This window comes from Physella acuta, unplaced genomic scaffold (genome assembly GCF_028476545.2).
Source record: "Physella acuta isolate Inbredline_101_S28 unplaced genomic scaffold, ASM2847654v3 ptg002445l, whole genome shotgun sequence".
NCBI lineage: Eukaryota > Metazoa > Mollusca > Gastropoda > Physidae > Physella > Physella acuta.
The window spans coordinates 3,389-25,974 of record NW_026733930.1 but is presented as its reverse complement, the minus strand read 5'-3'; the positions used below and the strand labels follow the sequence as shown (position 1 = coordinate 25,974).

The window sequence follows — 22,586 nt, the reverse complement described above, 5'->3', positions numbered from 1 at the left end:
ATATTATATTATATTATATTATATTATATTATATTATATTATATTATATTATATTATATTATATTATATTATATTATATTATATTATATTATATTATATTATATTATATTATATTATATTATATTATATTATATTATTATTATATTATATTATATTATATTATTATATTATATTATATTATATTATATTATATTATATTATATTATATTATATTATATTATATTGCATGCCTTTTGAAAGTTTGTTTAAACCTGGCTCAGAAAAAGTACACATCTTCATGTTATCTTTACACGTTTGTAACAATATGTTTAATATTTGACTAAGATTTTAGCGACACAAAATAGGTTGGTTAAAGGCTGCATACTATACACATTTCTATGTTTAGTCAGTCAGCTGTTTGGGTTGCCTATAACATACCAATTTCTATAAAAATACCGACTCCATCTAGCGCATGTCCTGCCAAGCCTAACCTTATAAGTAATGTCAGTTTAGTGAATTTTACTAACATAGTTGACACATGCGAGAGGCCTGACGGGGTCTAACAACACACAGAAGAAAAAATTACAGACTGAATAAAAAAATACTTAAAGGAAAAGAACGAAATAAGACAAAAACACACACAAATGCATAATTCAGGTTGTCATTAAGAATTTTGCGAATGATGTATTGAGTTATGAAGAAATTCGTTAGTTTAAGAGTTATTTCCCATATATTTAATGCAACGAAGTTGATTAAAATAACTCAAATTTTAATTTCACAATTATTCTAATTTAGCAAAATTCAATGACTTAATAGTTATAGAGTAAAATAATTTTTCTGTTGTATTATTTTATTGTTCAAAAAGACAATGTTGTTGTGCTTTTTATTCTATACTTTTATATAACAAAGTGTTTAATATTATCTTTAGTATCAAGTATACTCCTTAAACCAATCGCTTTAATGTAAGAATTTTTAAAGACGAACCATTACTTCCTATTTAAACAATGTTAGTACACATATTTCTACGTGTATATTATTATAATACTTTAAAAAAATATATATATATATATATAACCGGCAGTGATACTGAGATTATAATAGACTTTCTTACTAATAATTTATGTGAAAGATTATACAGCTTGTTATCATGATGTGAATGTTAAATACAGTTGTGATATTTAAATATGTCAAAAAAAAAAAAAAACTTTTTAGAAGAACAGAAACGAGAAGTTAGATAATTTTTGATCTGTTTTACACAGATAAAGACAAAGCCATAGCCTACCATGAACTAAAGGTTGCTAGGAAAGCGCTTGGCTTTGATGTAAAGAACGCAGATGCACTGAAGATTCTGAGTGACTACGACAGACAGGGTGCAGGAAAGATTTCCTTTGATGATTTCAATGAAGTCATGACAGACATGATGCTAGACAGGGATCCACAGGGAGAAATTCTCAAAGCTTTCAAACTATTTGATGATGACACCTCAGGAAAATTTAGTCTTCGGAATCTCAGGAGGGTAGCGAGAGAGCTGGGAGAAAACATGACGGATGAAGAATTAAGGGCCATGATAGATGAATTTGATAGGGATGGTGATGATATCAATAAAAAGGAATGTATAGCTATCATGAGAGGAGATACGTGACCGACTGGCCAACCAATGTAAACTTATGTAAGTGAATGAGCGACCCACCAATCAACCAATGACAATACTTGTTTACACATGGCCAACCAATGGAAACTTCTGTCGCTGAATGAGCGACCCACCAATCAACAAATGACAATACTTGTTTACATATGGCCAACCAATGGAAACTTCTGTCAGTGAATGAGTGACCCACCAATCAACCAGTGACAATACTTATTTACATATGGCCAACCAATGGAAACGTCTGTCAGTGAATGAATGACCCACCAATCAACCAATGACAATACTTGTTTACATATGGCCAACCAATGGAAACTTCTGTCAGTGATTGAGCGACCCACCAATCAACAAATGACAATACTTGTTTACATATGGCCAACCAATGGAAACTTCTGTCAGTGAATGAGTGACCCACCAATCAACCAATGACAATACTTGTTTACATATGGCCAACCAATGGAAACTTCTGTCAGTGAATGAATTGACCCACCAATCAACCAATGATAATACTTGTTTACATATGGCCATCCAATGACAACTGTTATATGAGAGGGATGAAAGGTTCCAATGTAAAACTGCTGTACAGATATTTACAACTGATCTTTGTCAAAGTGTTCAAAATAATTGCTTGTATTGTGTATGGTTTTATAAAATGTGTGATTAATCTGTTTTGAAAAATTATTTTTCCATATAAAACATGTGCCGTAAATAAATGTATTAACTTTGGCAAAAGTGAATTAAAATGCAGGGACCAGTGTTGAGAATATAACAAAAAAATTGAAAATAGGCTACACGTCATAATGAAGTATTATTTTTGCAAAGTTGTTTCGGTCCTCACGAGCCAATGAAGAAAAGTGTAATACTGAATATAACACACTGACCTGAAGCTACAAACATGTTCCCATTAACTTCAGCCCACCTGCCTCACCCCCCCCCCCCCTTTGACCGTACCTTCATAAACTATAACATAACTTTTTAACACTCAGACACGTGTGGGAAGTTTGTCACTGTTCAATAAAGAGCGTCTGGTTCTGATATGAAAGCTCTTCTAAAACATTATAACTTGTATTTTAGAATATAACACCAAACTAAAGCACTAGCAGAGACGGTATAGACAAGGAATAAGCGACCATTACCTTAACGTAAAATGATATTTATGTTATGAAAATGACATTACATATATTAAATATGAAATATGATCACCTTTTTTTTTTAACATCTGGTGCATTTTGTGTTTGGTTCTGTTGGGGGTCATGCATACATGACGTCACACTTTATTTGACGATTTGTACCTCCCCCTCTCCCCTCCGTCACACATCGTCACAAAAAGCCAGACCCGCCCCCCTAAAATGACGTCACACCTCAGCCTACAACCCCCCCTCAAAACTGCAGTTGAATTTTTTTTAAAACATCGATATTTTTTCCAAAATCTTCTCTGAAATCTGTCAAAATAGAGTATTTTAATCAATTGTTATTACGATTTATTAAAACAGTTTTCTAAAACGCGAAATAAAGTCTAAAATTCGTTTTCTAACATTGCTTTTTTATAATGCAAAAGTGTGACGTCGCATCATCTGAACCCCTCCCCCTCCCCCTTATCACACAGCGTCACAAAATTACGGACCCCCCCTCCCCCTACGAGTGTGACGTCATTATTGGAAGACCCCTTGAACAAAAATTTGAAAGTGCTGCTGATGAATTAAACCAAGAGACAATGTCTATCAAGATTTAATCATTGCAAGCGACGTGTCAGATATATATTAAAAAAAAACACATAACACGCGATTTTACGTGATTAGCAATTTTCTAAAATGCATTTTGTCTTTTAAGTATAAACGTTTAATAGAGTATATTATTACTATAATAGTAGAGGCTATTTGCATATTGACATTTTAATTTTAATTGTGAGATATTTCCTAAACCCGGGCTATGCCGGGTGCATGCTGCTTATTTAAAACAAAAGTCATGGTCCATGACAGATAAATTATCATAAATGACATGAGGTTACCTAATCTGATAAAAGTTGACATTTGTTAAAATACCGCGAAGTAAAAGTAAATTTCGTCAGGCATCGTTGCCATGGTTACAGTTGTAAAACATAGGACGAGTGACACCATATGTCGATGTATTTCAACACACATGGTATTAAATGCATCAATCAACTTCAGTATTCCAGTGTTTATCATTGGCTTGTGAGCAAGGGTAGAGATTCACAAGAGTAAAACTTATTTCTGACTTTTAATTGAGTAGGTCATTGATTTGTCGTTTTCATACTTGTCAGATGGCATTTTTGTTTCAAATGAAATATGAATATTGAAATCAACATAAAAATTAAGCTAAAAATTACTAGAAAAATAGAGCGGCAAGGAGAACTTAAAAATAGATTGGTGTATAAAAGAAGGGACATACCTAGATAAGGGAAACAACTCAGATATCTAGCTTATTTAAATATTTACTCGATTAATTCCCTTTCTTTGACATACAAAGTGTGGATCATAATTATAATTACTGCGTACATATATTATCCCCATGTGAGACCAAATATTGTTATTGTGCAGCTACTATGTGTTTTTGAATCAAGTGAACATCAGGTCAGCATCAGGTAAATGTCAGGTCAACATCAGGCAAATGTCAGGACAGCATCAGGCAAATGTCAGGTCAGCATCAGGCAAATGTCAGGTTAGCATCAGGCAAATGTCAGGTAAGCATCAGGCAAACGTCAGGACAGCATCAGGCAAATGTCAGGTCAGCATCAGGCAAATGTCAGGTTAGCATCAGGCAAATGTCAGGTAAGCATCAGGCAAACGTCAGGACAGCATCAGGCAAATGTCAGGTCAGCATCAGGCAAATGTCAGGTCAGCATCAGGCAAATGTCAGGTCAGCATCAGGCCAACGTCGGGACAGCATCAGAAGCGTCAGGCCGTTGATATTGTTTATGAAACAAATAAGGACAGACTCTATGACTTAAAAAAGTAAAAAGACTGTCTCCATGGATCTTGGACAATTCAGTGAAATAGAACCCACAGTACATACAATTCCTCTAATCAACCACCAACAAGTGAAGATAGTTGGGGGTTTAGCTATTGCAGAGAAAGGACGTGTTGTATATTTTGTAGTGTAGACCTAGTATTAGTGATTGATAATTCAAGTTCAAGTTATTTTTCGATGATTGGACTTGTTGGTATTAATAGTGTCGTCAGACATAAGAGTGCTCTCGACCGCATAACATGTCTATAGTTGGAATGTTAGTAATAGAAGTAGTCATCATATATAACGCATACATCCCTAACCCCACCACACCCAAGTTTAACGCTTTTTAAAAAACCGAAAGAGAATCTAGCGGTAGAAAGCCAGATTGCCAACCCGCAGGTCTCGAGTTCGAATCGGTGTTCAAGTCAGTAGATCGTCCCTGAGTCCACCCAACTCTGATGGGTACCTAACTTACGTTAGGGAAAGTAAAGGCGGCTGGGTATATTGCTGACCTCACTATGATTTATGTATCTAGATTTCTGGAGTTGTAATCTAGAATTACCATGTTATTATGATGTAAACATATATTGTTAAAAAATAACATTCTTTACATTATTTTAGTTTAAGTTACCTCCCATTAGCTTTTTAAAAATAAGATAAGGGAAACAACTTGAAATTGAAATTATGTGAAAAGTATTTGTTATAAAACGCAATATTACATTTAATGTTTCCTATGAAATTAAGAAATATATTAAAATTATATATATATATATATAAAGTGTGTCAAAAGTATATGTTTTATGGAGATTAGATTTAACAAATGACACAACTTGACTGAGAAAACTGCTTGCGTAATTAAATGATAAATTACAAGAGATATGAACACTTCGTTTATATAGTGTTTCGTTCATGTTTTAAATGTGTCCCTGCTTGAATATACTCATTTTTGTATTCACTTAAAACAAGTTAATAAAAAGTCTAGTGACAATTTTAGCGCAATTTCCATAATTAATTTTTTGTGACCGAATTAAAGGATATTTTTGAAAACTTTCTTCAGCAATATTGTTCTAAATTTTGGCAGAAATCGATTGGTAAATGTGTCAAGTCGCTAAGTGGTCAGGTTGCCTATATATGGGCCAAAAACTGCATTTTTTCGAGTTTTTTTGGCTTTTCCTGGAAATCCAGGAAGGAATTCCGGGAATTTTTTGGCCCACAATCATCCTCGGAACTTGCTTAACATATTTGCTTTTGGAACTAGTCCTCGATATTGCTTCGTTGAGAAGGAGATACGACTTAAAGCTGCGGACACACATCCATTGCGGACACACATCCATCCATCCAGAAATGACCAGTTAATAATCGCAATTGTCCAGTATGGAAATTGCGCTAAAAAGTGTACATACTCAATTGTAACAACAGCATTCAGTGGACAAGTGAAAAAACAAACAAATTTCGTAAATTACATGTCTCAGCCTAAGAAATGTATTTGTTTACTACGGTAGGTCTTAACGGCCTAGCAAAATGAAAACTACACATGGTGCCTTGGGCTACACTTTACAACGATTAACTTTGTAGCAATGACCACCGACATGAACTCAACCATTATCGTTCATTTAGGGTGAGTTTGTATTAGCAATATAGATTTTTTGTAAGATCTCAACCAGGTATCGTTCATTTAGAATAGAGTGTGATCATATTAAAAATATACATATTCATATTATCTTGACAATACTCTAACAATGCGTATCTACGAAGTTATGTTTAGTGTTTGGCTAAGATTTTAGCGACTCAAAATAAACAATCGCATAGAACATAATTATTTATGATTGATACACATTTCATAGATGCGTACATTATTGAATACTTAATAATACTAATCTCATTTAGGTACCTTTTATTTTTAGTAAGATTTATTTGATATCTAAATAACAATGTGTGCTCTAATCTGTAGTTCTACAATCGGTTAAATCTAGTTTGGTGAATAATGAAAGGTTGCATACTATACACAGTTCTATATTTAGTTAGTCAGCAGTTTGTGTTTCCTTTATAAAATGTACAACTTCCTTTTGCGTATGTTCTGCAGAGCATAACCTTATCAGGACTGTCCGTTACGTGTATGTTACCGACATAGTTGACACATTCGTGAGGCCTGACGGGGTCTAACAACACACATAAGAAGAAAATAAATACATAATTAAAAAAAAAATTAGCAGGAAAACAATGAAATAATTACCAAACCATTATACAAAGGAATTTTGCGAACGATATATTCATTCACAGTGTATAAAGTATTTGAGCTGACGTTCTCCTTCTGATTAATAATATTTTTTAATTAAAGAAAATACGTATCAAAAAGAATTATTCTGCACAGCAGGTATGTTCCTCACGAGCCGATGCAGAAAAGTGTAATACTTAATTGAACAAACTGACGCTGTAAACTACATGTCTGAGGCTAAAAACAAGTCCCCATTACCTGCATTCAATAGCATCTGCCCACACTTTTTTATAAAGTCGAGTGTATGCCCTGGCCGTGACGGCTAGTTAAGGTAAAACCTTCAAGACAGTATATTCTAGTGGCTATTACAATAATAGCCGAGGCATGCACCAGTAGATACATTAGTGTACACGACATGAAGTGACCATACGGTTAGGTTCTAATAACAGTTCACTAACCTCTCTAAGTAAACTAACATGCGCTTCATTCTTTTCTTTTCGTAAGGCTACGTTATTAAACATATCATTTTTTTCAAACAACATACATGAAAGTAACGGCATCAGTTCGCATCGTTTGTTAGCTTTATTAGCATGTCAGTGTTTATCAGTAGTTTATGAGCACTAATATAGATTCACAAGGGTATAACCTTTTTTCTGACATGTAATTGGGCTAGTAAATAATAAAACCAAATGAGAATTTTAAATTCAACAGAAAATTCAAGTTAAACTTTACTAGAAAAATATCGAAGCAAGGAAATTGTAAAAAATAAATACGTGAATACAAGAAGGGAGAAACTGAAATAAAGGAGACAACTCTGGCATCACGCTTTATTTCAAATTTATTTGTTTATTTCCCTTTGAATTTGATTGCATTGAGCTTTCCAAAGAGGAAATGTGGTTGATAATACAATCACTACGTAATGTTAAATGAATCAAAGTAATTAACGCTTTGTAAATGACTGAAAATTCGAAGTGTAATTTATATTATACCTATGGTTCACCTAACATGTATTATGAGTAAGCAAATTAATAACTTAATGTTAGAATTTTACCTCAAACATTTAGCTAGAACTAATAATGAGTTGCATTCATTGCCCAGCTTTAATTGGTACCAGGTGCAGAATATAGTTTTTAAATGCAAGTTTTTGGAACCATGATATTTGATTGCACGGGAATAAATAAAAGAAGATGTTACAAAGTTATTATTTTTGTCAAAGAAGATAGTAATGTATGAATTGTAAATGATTATAGTCCCGAAATTAGGATACATATGCTAGTTATATAGTACATTAGAGGTGCATTTTAGAGTCAAACTGCTGAAGGTGGTGATGTGGGGGTGGGGAGGGTAAAGTTGAATACGGTATAGTGTGGACGGGGTAGAGACAATGTCTAAAATCCGAAATGTGTTTGGACGTCATATGTGGATGACCACATCCCCAGTAAACCTATCAGACAAGTCACATTTTATCGAATTAAACTACAGAGACAAAATATTAGACATTATCATATCTATTTCAGACAGAAAACAAGCTTGCCAACACTAGCATATCTTCCACATATCGTTGGACTAACCCATGAAACAAAAGTCATAAACATTTTTTACTCTTTTGCTTCAATAATGTTCGATGAATGATAAGTTTAGGGATACAGTGTAGCGATAATGATGAAAGGAGTAAATGAATCAAATTGATAAAAGAGTTAAGCATTAAGAGTGTGTAAAGGAACCAAGTCAAGTTTTACCGTCTATCTCCTTGACCCTACACAGGGCCTACATATCAACCAGCATCTTCTGTGAGCTCAAGTAGCGGATTTTTTAATGTAAATACACTCTATAACACTTTATAAAATGGTACCAGCTCATCACTTAATTTTAAAAAAAGGTTACGTGTCCAAATAGAGCCCTCCACTGACGTCAATTTTGTAATACAATTATCATCACAACAATACCAACATTTCAACCTCATTTCAAGCGTGCTATTATCATGTTTTGTTAATACCATGACATAGTGTAAGGTGACATATTGATTACAAAAATTAATGAGGCATTTGCAAATGCCTGAGACCTGACGGCAGACTCCAACTGACAAATATCTCGTATGTCTGTCCAAAATTAAAGCCAACATATAATTTATACTTGAACTTTCGGCTTAATATATCGTATTGTCTTCTTCAAGCGATTTCTTAAGTCCGTTTTCTTTCAACTAATTCGATTTCCAACTAACTTTAACTCCAAGATTTGTGAAACTAGATGTAAACTCCTAACCTACGCCATCATTTAAGATATGTATTAAAAGACATCATAACAAAGCATGTAGAATGTGGCCTTGATCAGCTAGCGCTCGCCAGATATAACATGTATGTGAATGTAGTGCTCTTACTTTACACCACTTACACTGACTGGGTCAATCACACATTGTAGCACATTTTAAAAAACAACAGATTGTTTGTCTGGAACTGTAGACTGTTGCTTAAATTGTTGTCACCGTTTGATTATTTTAAATCTATTTACGTATTGATGAATTGAGGAATTGTTGAATATGCTACTACAATCTTTCAGACAATAATTATAACTGAACAAGATAAGAGATTGTAAGTGAACATTTTACAATACAGCACGTTTACAGACTGCGTGATAGCGCATCATTAAAGAGAAGACACGCGATGATTATGGCGATTGTTAGAGACACTTTAAAACATGAACTATTTGACGAAATAAATCGGAGCTCAACAGAATGGGCAATAAAAGACACCGCCCCCCCCCCCCCCCCACCCCACAATCAACCCCAAGTGTTTCGTGTTCCACCTCTAGATTTAATGTTAATGGTATCTAGTATTTGTTGTTTATTTATAGCTCTTTTTCATATGTGCTTTGTTCTTTATAAAATCAACTTCAGTGATGCATGCATCTAGAGCCCCCTTATTTGTAATGTAGAATTATAATGTTTTTTTTTCTTATAGACAGTATATTGTTAAAAAAATACAATTATTTTACTTCATGTTAGTTTTACTCACCTCCCACTGAAACTGTTGTTTAGATACCAAGGGCAAAAACCTTAAATATTTGATTGAATAGTAGGTGGGAATTATTTGTCATAAAACAGAATTAGACGTTCAATGCTTTTTAAAAATATGTTTAACTTTTTAAAATGCATACATAAAATGTGTCAAAATTGTATTTTCTTTTGAAAATTAATTTATCTTTCGACACAATTTATAATAAGAAAACTGAAAGCGTTACTAAAATATGTATTACATGACACCTGAACGCTTCTTTTTAATAGTGTTTGTCATTAATCTGTGTATTGTTTACATATTTATATATTCACTTAAAAAAACTGTTTGAGGACTGTATAGATGTAGATGTTTGAAAGGAAAGAATGTTTGCTTTGGTGTGTCTCATTGCAATACTATGACTTTTCCTAATTGCTTAACATTTGTATCAATTTACTTCTCTGTAATCCCAAATTTATTTTAGCTCTACTTAAAAACCCAAATTCCACCCCCCCCCCCCTCAGCCCACCACGCCGAGGGAAAAAAATCCCTTGGTTCATCATTTTATTACACATTTGCATTTTCAGTTTTTTTTTCTTTTTTTTTTTTTTAGTAGGCTACAAGTAAGAAAGAAATATTACTATTGTAAATCTGTTTCAGTCCTTACAAGCCGATGATGAAAACTGAAATACTAAAGCGAACACACAACTGTCGCTGCAACTTACATGTCTGAGGGGTGAAAAAAAATATTTAAAAAATCACTTTATATAAAAATTCTAAATACTGGACTTAGACAATAACATAAATCATTATTTAATTACGACCAAATGTAATGTAAAGTTCTAAAAACAAGCATGTAGCATACAATAAACCTATCGGATAACTATGATGGAAACAAAAACGAAAGAACAACACAAAGATCCGCTCGGCATAGCTTGATAGCTAAACTTAATTAAAACAACCTAATTATGAGACACTTAAACAGTCCACGAAACATGATTTATTTTAAAAAGTCAATTATCAATTCCCACAGAGTAGCTAAAAATATATGAAAAAAATTAAAAATAATTTTAAAAAAATAAATGTGATGAATGATAGGGACGATGAACTTTTTTGTAACCATATTAAACAATCAATGTTTTAATGTGTAATTAATAAAGATCTAGAGCATAGTAATCAAGACAAAACTAATACAATATAGCTGTGCAAAAAGTAGCACTGAAGAAGCATTACAAATGCTGTTAAATTACATGTTATTGTCTCAATAATATATTTTTCAAAATAAAAAAAACCAAGACATATCACACACGATCTTCTGTCAAATGTGATGTCTCTATCAACACGCGATCACTATGGGGTTATGTTACCCTGTTGTTGTGATGTGAAACACTGGTTTGACTATTTTATCCCTCTCGTGCTGTCCCTGAAAATGTTTGGCCCACGATTTCATTAAGCCATTATGGCAGGTCACGTGAGATGGTTGTATTTTGTTGTATCTAAAAAGGTTTGGGCCCATGATTTCATTAAGCAATTTAAGCCGTGGCTCAAGTGGCTCCTCTAACTGGCTCTCGCCTTACAGGTAACAAGAGAGGGAGTAACTCCACTGTTGATGTTGTAAAGCGGTATCAATAAATAATGTTATGTAGGTCTATACACATTTAGAACAATTTAAACTGTTGTTTTGAACAAAACTCAATTGATCATCCTGCTTTCTAGTATCTTAGATGTGTGCTATTAGTGATTTAATACGTATTAAACATTTAAAAATATATATATATATATATATATATATATATATATATATATATATATATATATATATATATATTCGTAAAAGAAAATACAAAACCCATTTTAAAATCAGTGTATACAAAAACGTTGGTACTTCGACATATGAGTGCCCCAACATTCGAGATACGAGTAACTGAAGTTGTGGAATTAACGATTCGTAGAAAAAAAACATGTCAAAAACATCGCAAATGTATTGCGCATCGGAACTATTTAATGACACATGTAGAACTTAATTGTAAAAAAATAATCTTAAACGAAGGATACAACAAACATTATCGTGCAAAAAAAAATGTATACATATGTACATTCTGAATTAAAAAGTGGAGATAGTGAGGAAAGCCTGGAGAAAAGTTAAACGACCACCGAAGAGAAAACAGTGACGCAATTTAAACGAAATTAATAAAACATGACAAAGGAACATTTAGGTTTCATTATGTTCGGTGAAGTATAAAGATTAAGTGTAATGTTAAGTGTCCGAACTATTTTAGCATTAACTGTGAGTAAGTGAACGAAGTGAAGCGCCACCGCCTATCTCATTTACCCTGTATAGGGCCTACACCTCCACCAGCATCTTCTGGGAGCTCAAGTATGTTGATTTTCTAGGTAACTACAATTTATAAAAAAAACAGATTATATAATTGCATTATCGTTTGATGTTTTATTAAACACAACATTTGATTAAAAGATACACAATTATTCTTTGTATAACACGTAACAAAACAATCGGGGTTGCATTTAGAGACAGCGGATACTTGGCATTTTAATTGATTTCTTCAATGAGTAAAATCGCTTTGATATACGAACAGTTTGATGTACGAGCAATGCTACAGAAGGCATTAAAATCGTATTTCAAGGTAACACTATTAAACATAATAGTCATTCTACAACAGTGTTGAACCAATCTAGAATTCTAAAATATAATATTAGTAGTTTAATTTCTACCAATGTGTAATTTACAAAAAACTAAGGGAGACAACTTAGTTGCTAGTCCTTAAAATTGTTTAACTTTAGAAAATTTCATTTTTTTGCATAGAGATAAACATGTTAACAAATTTACATTTAATTTTTCGTAGATCATTTTAAATAATGCAATATATTTCATTCTCTATCCATTACTTTTTCCCAAAAATGTTTATATTTTTTTGACATTAAATGCCATAAAAGCTTTATGATTCGTTTTATGCAAATTGTTACTAAGCGAAATCTTTTGATTTACGATATTACTATGCAACGAAAATCGCTGTAAATAAAGTACTTTTCTTTTACTTGGCCATAGGTAACCATAATGTCAATATTTGGCTTCACAGTCAAAAATGGGGCACGATAACTGAGCAGTCAGAAGAAACATGGTAGCATAACCCAGGGGTCGGCAACCTTTTGAAGCAGAAGAGCCAAAAGCTACAATTTTCAAAATTTCCCTGGTTTTAAAGAGCCACTAACATTGTTTTTATTTCAAATATTGTATTTTTTATTAAGATTATTAGTATTTATTCAAGGAGCTGGAGAGCCGCATCTTGATATCAAAAGAGCCGCATGCGGCTCGCGAGCCGCAGGTTGCCGACCCCTGGCATAACCCATTGTAGTCCAGTATTTATGGAATTTTATTTCTCCATTTAACTGCTATTTATACAATTTAATTTCATGTGTTTGAAACTACACAATAAATGATCATTATAATTTAAAATGTTTAAAATAAATGTATTAAAAAGAAAACGGTGGGACAACTGCTATAGATATAGATGTTTAAAAAGGAAGAATGTTTGAATTGATGTGTATCATTGTAATGAACATCTTTCCGGTTACTCATAAAATGTATTGAAAAATCCATTGAATCAATATTTAATTACACATTTGCATTTTCATTTTTTAAAATTGTAATTAGACGTTTTGTATAAGATCTATGTGCAAGTAAACCATCTTAAATGAATAAAAGTAGGCTATATATAAAAATAAATATTGCTATATAATTGTAAATCTGTATCAGTCCTCACAAGCCCACGATGAAAACTGTAATACTAATGTGAATATGCAAGGCAAACAGACGCTGCCATGTACATGATTGAGGCTTTTTTTTTCTTTTTTTGAAAAACTCTAGCCGCATTGAGTTGTTTTTGGTAACGAAAAGTATGTCAGCAGTCTATCAGAGGGAAGTAGTGTATAGTAGCAGTATTATACTATTGTAATATTATATTTTTTGAGCAGTAATAATTAACGAATAGAAGTGGTATATTATATTAGCAGTATTATACTGTGACTGCTCTACTGTAACAATAAATGGGAGTAGTAATATATTATTAGATAATACCACATAGATAAGAATTGAATGCTTGGTTATGGATACACATTGGCGCTTGGACTTGTACAGATTGTTAAATTTTGATTCATTTCTTAATATTGTATTGGTATCACTGATGCATCATATACCATGTTGAAGTACATGTATGACGTTTACGTTTAATAAGTGAATCATTGGAAAGGGAAACAACACAATAGATACTGTAACTGTTAGGGAAGTTGTGTTATATACCTTTCGTTTATTTTACTAAGCTATTTATATTATTACTTTTAATCTTAACCATCTTGTTTTCACTACTATGGACTCTGATAATTGCAAACAGTTTCCAGGTGTTTTCTTTCTTTTTTAAGCTTACTTTGGGATTGACATATTTTTGAAACATTAAATTATTCCTCCTGTTATCTATCATCAGGGGCGGAACTACCATACCGCCAGACCCCGCAATGCGGGGGGCCCAGGACGATTAGGGGCCCAGTTCCGACCAAAAAAACAATACCTTTTTTTCAAAAATTATGTTTTTCATGCATCTTGAAAGTGGTTTTGTAAAAAAAAAAAAAGCAGAGATTGTTGCGTAGAAAAATATTTTAAAATCTACAAGAGCTCTAGTTTGAAAGGTAGGTAAACATTCACACTACTTCCATGACTTACTGCCCTTCTTTAAAATAGGGATGCCCACAAAGCTCATTTAAATAGTTTTGTACTATGTATATTAAAAAGCAATTAATTCCCTGAATTGTTATTTAAATAAGATGTACTATACAATAGTATAGCTATAAAAATCAATGTTTTCAAAATTGATATTATAAAAGCCAAAAATGAAAAAAATAAACATAACGCGAGAAACCATTCACGAAGCAAGCTAACGTCATTATATATTTTTGACCAGCATGTTTACACTACGTATTCAACCCAAGATGAGTTTGGACTAAATTTTTTCTGGTTTGTTCTCTCAGAATGGTTATATATTGCAATGATGTTGACTAAATTACTCAGTTAGGATATAGGATATATATATATATATATATATATATATATATATATATATATATATATATATATATATATATATATATATATATATATATATATATATATATATATATATATATATATATATATATATATATATATATATATATATAGGGGGGGCCCTAGTTTTTTCTTTGCGGGGGAGCCTTCGATTTCTAGTTCCGCCACTGTCTATCATTTTGGCAAATATTAAAATAAAATACAACCGGCAGGGAGGCAACCAAATTAATACTATGACTGTTAGGAAATTGGAGTTATGTACCGTTTTTATTTACCTTGTTATTACACTATAATTACAAAACTGGAAAATACGTTCAACGTTATTTATTTCATGCCAGCTTAATTAATTAAATAATTTGTTTTTAGAAATTATATATTATTAAAATTTTGATTCTGTTAACAATTAAAAAAATAAATAAATAATAAACACACACAAAAAAAATAAAATAAAAAGAAGACTGCAGATGATAGGTACACACCAATTGTATATAATATATTTTGTTTCATGTTTATTTCGTGTTTAACTAACTGTACATCTTACCTCTTTTAGGAAGCCCATACCAACGTTTGTAGCTAAATTCGCTAATATAAAGTTTTCTACAACCCACCCATGTTATTATTATATCAAAATCTTATCCGATTTATAACATTTATCTTTCAAAATCAGCAAAGCACTAATGTTCCAGGAAACACCCCTCCCCTCACAAAACCTACCCTTTATTCTGTAAATAACATGTACATTTAAAAATGAAAGTTTCAGGAATAGATTCAAATTGTAAATTTGCAACATTCTTCATAAGTCACATGATGAAAGTACTAAAACAATTAGCAACTGCCATCACACAAACAAAGGCTAGGCACACTAAAAAAAAATTCTACAATCCTGAGACTAACACAAAAAATGTATTCATAAAGAACCTTTCACTACGGCCAAAATAAAACCAAAGTTTTTACCTACTTTTTGATACAGTTACCTTGGTATCAATGGCTATCGACAACATGTATAACATATATTCGTTCATCTAAAAACATTCGTGTTATTTTTACCAATAGTTGCCTATATTCCTGTTAAAATTATAATACTGATCCTTAACCATATATAATTATTTTCTCAAAATAAAACGACTGTTCTATACAGGAAAACACTAAGTATACACTATCATGGTCTAAATATACGTATCAAGATTGTAAACATTTAAAATACACTGCAATATCATTTATATAGTTAAATAAAAATGTCGACATCCTAGCCAAGATATATTTAACACTACAGTACCATAGGTTCGGCCGGGTTAGCTACTGCCTCGTACACATTATTGGTGACACTTTCAGAAACTTACATTAGAAACAATACTCAATGAAGGAGAAGTAAGGTGTTGGTTAATACTTAACATAACACCAACATCATGCCACACCAACAATTAGTGTTAAAGGTGACTGTTGTAATTCAAAGAGGATTGCAATTTTTTTCCTTTGATATTCAATAAACCACAAACATCATTTCATAATTTTTATATCACAAATGCAAGATAGAAAGATATTGAAATCACTTAATATGAACAAAAGAATGGGTCATTAAAAGACCCCCCCCCCCCAACCCATACCCTTCCGCGTGTATATCGTGTCCCACCTCTAGTTTTAATGTTACTGGTATCTGGTATGTGTTGTCTAAACTGTATGTTTGTTTTATATTAAATGTATCAGCTGACACAAATTGAATGAGGAAATGATAATCGTATTTAAATTATGAATTACAAGACACTCGAATAATTAGTTTTTATCAGAGTAGATTGTTGCACATCAAGATTTGGCTTCATATTTTTAATTCACTTAAAAACTATACACATTCAAAAACTAAACAATGATAACAATATGTTTTAGAATTCAGACAAAAAAAACATAACTTTATTTGAATGTTTCTTTCTGCTTGTGTGCTTTAACGTTAAAACATACTATTTTTATGCATTCTGCATTATACTTTTATTCTGTAGCGATAATAATAAACATTTCCTCAAACGTTAAATCAGTGTATTACGTTAATAAGTACACTATACAATATATTGTTATAGGAAAATTGAGGTAATTTGTTTTAGAGTTCTACTACATCGAGTGTGTGGATGTGTGTAAATGTGGGGAGGGGGGGTGGTCGTTAAAGCGGTCTCGTATAGACGGGGATAAGAGTGGAGGATGGTGACGTGGGCTAAAATATGATTTGTGTGTGGAGTACCACATCCCCAGCAAAACCATCAGACAAGCCACATTTCACGCATTAAATTAGAGGGAAAAAACAAAAGTAAAATCATCATAACCATTCCAGGCAGAAAACAATCTCGCCTCATCCACAAATCCACTCTACGAATGTAAACATTTAGCGCGAACCACAGCTCACCAGACCATGTGGGGACGGGGTGGTTGCGATATGCCTAGAGAGGTAGAGAGGGGACTGCTAGGCGCGCTTACAGCTTGGTGTTTTCTAACGTCTCCAAGAAGAGAATATATATATATATATATATATATATATATATATATATATATATATATATATATATATATATATATATATATATATATATATATATATATATGTATATATATATATATATATATATATATATATATATATATATATATATATAGATTTTATCTAGCTTGTGTTTTCACCACTAGTTTTAATGTTACTGATAACTTGTCTTTAGTGTTTATTTATAACTCCGTTGTATTTTGTACTTTACTTATAATTATTAATGATGTATGTAACAAGAGTCCCGTAATTTTAATGTAAAATTATCGACATTTATTTTTTATAATGTAGGGATAGGGTGTTTAAAACTACATTTCTTTTAAGGGAGACCTCCTACATATTTGATTTCAAATTTGTAGGAAATTATTGTCATAGAAATGTATAAAAAAAATTGACAAATGATATACAAATATAAATTCATTTATAAAACTATATTTTAAAATGTGCTGAAAGCATAATTTTCTATGAGATTGAATATATCAAACGACACAAATTGATTGAGAAAACTAGAATCGTAATTAAATGACGTATTACAAGACACTGGATCATTTCATTTGTATAAATGCTCTCCGCCTTTTATCCAGATGTGATTAAAAATTAAGTTAAAATAAGTATTATAGTTAGAACCGTTTCGAATAATTGTTTCATTTTTTTAGTTACTCTATTCTTGGTTTTTGTTTTATATTTTTTATTACACATTGAACCCGTGATTTTTGTATAATACAAGAATAACAACAGTTTTGTTCCTATCATATCTCACATTTATTATTTTGATTATGCATGTGTTTTGTATTTTTTGTTGTTTTCGTTATTGCATTATAAGCTAATGTATGATGGGTGATGGTTGACTATTTTAATTTATTAATTAAGTAATATAATGTTGATTGCTCCATTGGTCTAATTGTGTGGTTATTTTAGAACAATGCATTACATTAGATTTATTTTTTTAAAGTGAATACAAAAGTAAATATATTTAGATAACCTGCACAAAGAAATATAGGGTGCGATTAATTAGAAGTATTCATATGTCTTGTAATCCTTTATTTAATTATACTTTCAGTTTCCTCATTCAATTTGTCTCTGATGATAAATCTTTTCTCCAAGAGACATATAGTGTTGACACATTTTCATATATCTTAATTAAATTGCACTTGCAATTTTACAATTCACATTGAATGTCTAATACTGTCATGTGACAAATTATTTCCACACAATTAGTAATCATATATACAGTTTTTTCCCTTTGGCTTTTTATAAGTTTACATTGGAAGTAGCTAAAACTAACAAGAAGTTAAATACATGTATTTTATATACTTTAGTTCAGCTCAGCTCAGCTCATGAAATCTAACCCACTTTGTTACATAAACAAAACAACGGCCTGATCATTCAGTATATTTAAGTAGATGAATTTAGCAGATGACTAGTTCTGATATTGTTTATGTTTAGGCCACATTTAACTTAAGAAACATTGAAAATTTAAGACATGTAACATTTATTTTGAATTTACCACATGCAGTAACCTCGGGGACAGCATTTTCCAAAAAAAAAAATGAGTTGCATTTAATAAGTACTTAAATGAAAAATGCAACTAATGCTAGTTTAAATATGTATTTTTTAAATAAAACACATGCCATCAACAAGAGTATGTGTTATCTAACATGTAAGTAAAATAAAATGCCTTGCAAATTAAAAAATCAAATTTAAAATGTTGATGTAATCAAAGTCAAAAGAGTTATGTTACATCATGAACAGAGAGAAAATCAGTGGTGGGTTAATAATAATCAAGAGAGTCAATAAGGAAGTTAAGAAATGCACGGGCACTGTGTGGTGTGTGGCCTGGATTTCATGGGGACAGGGCGATAAAAGGATAGGGGAGGGTTGAGATTAGACTACAGGGGCAGCGACGCGTGTCCTGAGTGGGGATAAGGGGCAGTAAGTGAGAGTGTGAATGGTTAGGGGCGGTAAGTTCTGAGTCTGGCCAGGTACGCAGTAAGTGATAGTGTGGGGTGGTTATGGGCAGTAAGTGAGAGTGTGGGTGGTTAGGGGCGGTAAGTGAGAGTGTGGGTGGTTTAGGGGCAGGTAACGGAGTGTGTGGGTGGTTAGGAACGGTAAGTGAGAGTGTGGGTGGTATAGGGGCGGGTACGTGAGCGTGTGGGTGGTTAGGGGCAGTAAGTGAGAGTGTGGGTGGTTAGGGGCGGTAAGTGAGAGTGTGGGTGGTTAGGGGCGGTAAGTGAGAGTGTGGGTGGTTAGGGGCGGTAAGTGAGAGTGTGGGTGGTTAGGGGCGGTAAGTGAGACGGAGTGTGGGTGGTAAGGGGCGGTAAGTGAGAGTGTGGGTGGTTAGGGGCGGTAAGTGAGCAGTGTGGGTGGTTAGGGGCGGTAAGTGAGAGTGTGGGTGGTTAGGGGCGGTAAGTGAGAGATGTGGGTGGTTAGGGGCGGTACGGAGAGAGTGTGGGTGGTTCGGGGCGGGTAAGTGAGAGTGTGTGTGGTTAGGGGCGGTAAGTTCTGAGTCTGGCCCGGTACGCAGTGAGTGAGAGTGTGGGTGGTTAGGGGCGGTAAGTGAGAGTGTGGGTGGTTAGGGGCGGTAAGTCCGATTCAGTCTGCATGGTGCGAGCAGTAGATTTTGAATAAAAGAAAGATATTTTCAGAATCTGCAGATGAACATCTGCACTTTGTAGCATTGTGTCAGTCTGTTGAATGCATACATATTATGATCTTTTGTCAGGGGCGAACACTCCAGGTTTACAAACAAGTGAAAATGTGGGTCTCTGAGCTTGTGAGGCATCTTTGTTTGTTAACGTTCATTGTAGTGTAGCACCCCTTTAGAATAATCTGCCTTAAAAAGTAAAATAGAACAAACTTTTGTTCCATTTCACTTTTGAAAGACTGTCGATTTGCTGATCACCGTGGAGGTGATTATTTTAAAATATTTTTTAATAATATATTTTTCACAGATTAATTCTTACTTCAATTATAACAAAATTATTATGAACTTCTAAAATTTTGCCAAACATGTGTATTATGTATCATATACATCATGTAATATATAATGTAAATAATTAATGAGATAGAAAATAAATTGGATAACTATGGCAGCATATTGCAACAAAGGCTGCTGAATCAGCCTCTGAAGCTAAATGTGATTTTACAATGTATTTAGCTGTAAGAAAAAATTGCTCATAATTACTAATTACTTCCTAAATTACTTTGTTGAGAAGACTTTACAGAAGACTTTACATTATGGTAATGCGTTAAAAATTAGATTTCTTATTTGATGAATTGGAAAATAAGTGATTTATATAGGTGTTAAAAGCTTGTATAGATTTATTTTATTCTTTTCCGATATTTTCCAACATCACGACAAACCTAATGTTATTAAAACAGTAGCCGACACAGACTGTATTCTACTATTCTTGTTTTTTTTTTTTAATAGCAGAGTAAACTTATTATCAGTTAAAATTAGTCTGTTAAAGTTTTAAAACCATTGCAAGCGAAGCATCATACAATTAAAATCAGTGTATATACTTGCTTTTTTCTATCTTGATACATGTCCCCCAAACTGATGTCTATAATTTCATGAGTAGATTTTTTTTTCAAACCTATATGCATTGAGACACGTCGATTACATTCACCCGAACATTAGTCTTTTTAATGAAAGTAATAATTTCTGCTTGGACGGTATTTAAGTACTAATTATTACATTCTGAAAATAGCTCGTATATTGCTGCTAAAAAGACTTTCGCCACACCATTAGCATCAACTTAAAATATCGGACTAAATAGTTTTACTCATTAAAATCATAAGAATCAATATACACTCAAGTGTTTTAGGCTAAATAGAGAGGTGTGATCATAAATGTCATCTGGCAATAGACATAATAATGGTACATTTAGTATTTTGTTTTTGGACTAGCTTAGATGGTAAGGTTGTTACTTAAAATTTAACATCTATTCGAACTAATAAAAACCCATTAAATTCCAAGCTAAAAGAACACAAACAAACATGAATAGAGTCATCAGAATCTGCTACGTGCATATGCTTACATGGACTGGAGGCTCAGGCCGTTTATGTTGTTTATGAAACAAAAAGGGAGAGACCTTATGACTTAAATAAGTAAAAAGACTGTCTCCACGGATCTTGGACAATTCAGTGAAATAGAACCCACAGTGCACACCATTCATCTAATCAACCACCAAGAAGTGAAGACAGTTGGTGGTTTAGCCATTGTAGAGAAAGGACGTGTTGTATATTATGTAGTGTAGACCTAGTATTAGTGATTGATAATTAAACTTCAAGTTGTATTTCGATAATCAAAATTGTTGGAATTATTAGGGTCGTAGGAAATAAGAGTTTTCCCGTCCGTATCACATGCTTATAGTTGGAATGTTAGTAATAGAAGTAGTCATCATATATAACGCATACAATCCCTAACCCCACCACACCCAAGTTTAACGTTGTTGTTTTTTTTAAACAAAATATAATCTAGCGGTAGAGAGCCAGATTCTTAACCCGTAGGTCTCGAGTTCGAGTCGGTGTTCCCTGAATCCACCCAACTCTGATGGGCACCTAAGTTATGTTAGGAAAAGTAAAGGCGGCTGGCATATTGCTGACCTCACTATGATGTATGTATCTAGATTTCTCTAATTGTTATTTAGAATTACCATGTAAACATACATTGTTCAAAAATAAAATTCTTTGCATTATTTTAGTTTGAGTTACTTCCCATTAGCTTTTTAAAATGAAGATAAGGGAAACAACGTTAAAAATTGATTTTAAAATTATTTGAAAAGCATTTGTTATAAAACTAAATATTACATTTAATGTTCAATTTAAAATTAAGAGTTAGTTTAGAATTATATATATAAAAAAAAGTGTCAAAAAGATATTTTTTCATGGACGTTAATTTAACAAACGTTACAAATTGATTTGGAAAACTGCTAGCGTAATTAAGTGATATATTACAAGAAATATGATCACTTTTAATATTATGCGATGGTTGGAGTGAAACAGTTATTGCCTGCTTAATTATACTATTTGCCCACATTACTCTATCTATCCCCACCGTCCCCACGACCCCCCTCGTATTGCAAATACAATGTTAAACAATGATGATGATGTATTATCTAAGTACACTCATAACAACATTAATTTGA

The 22,586-nt window shown here is 32.5% G+C and overlaps 1 pseudogene; it reads left to right on the top strand.

Moving 5' to 3' along the window:
• The first annotated feature begins 1,163 nt into the window (after positions 1 to 1,163).
• On the top strand, positions 1,164 to 1,621 carry LOC131933305 (centrin-3-like; annotated as a pseudogene).
• The last annotated feature ends 20,965 nt before the right edge of the window (positions 1,622 to 22,586 follow it).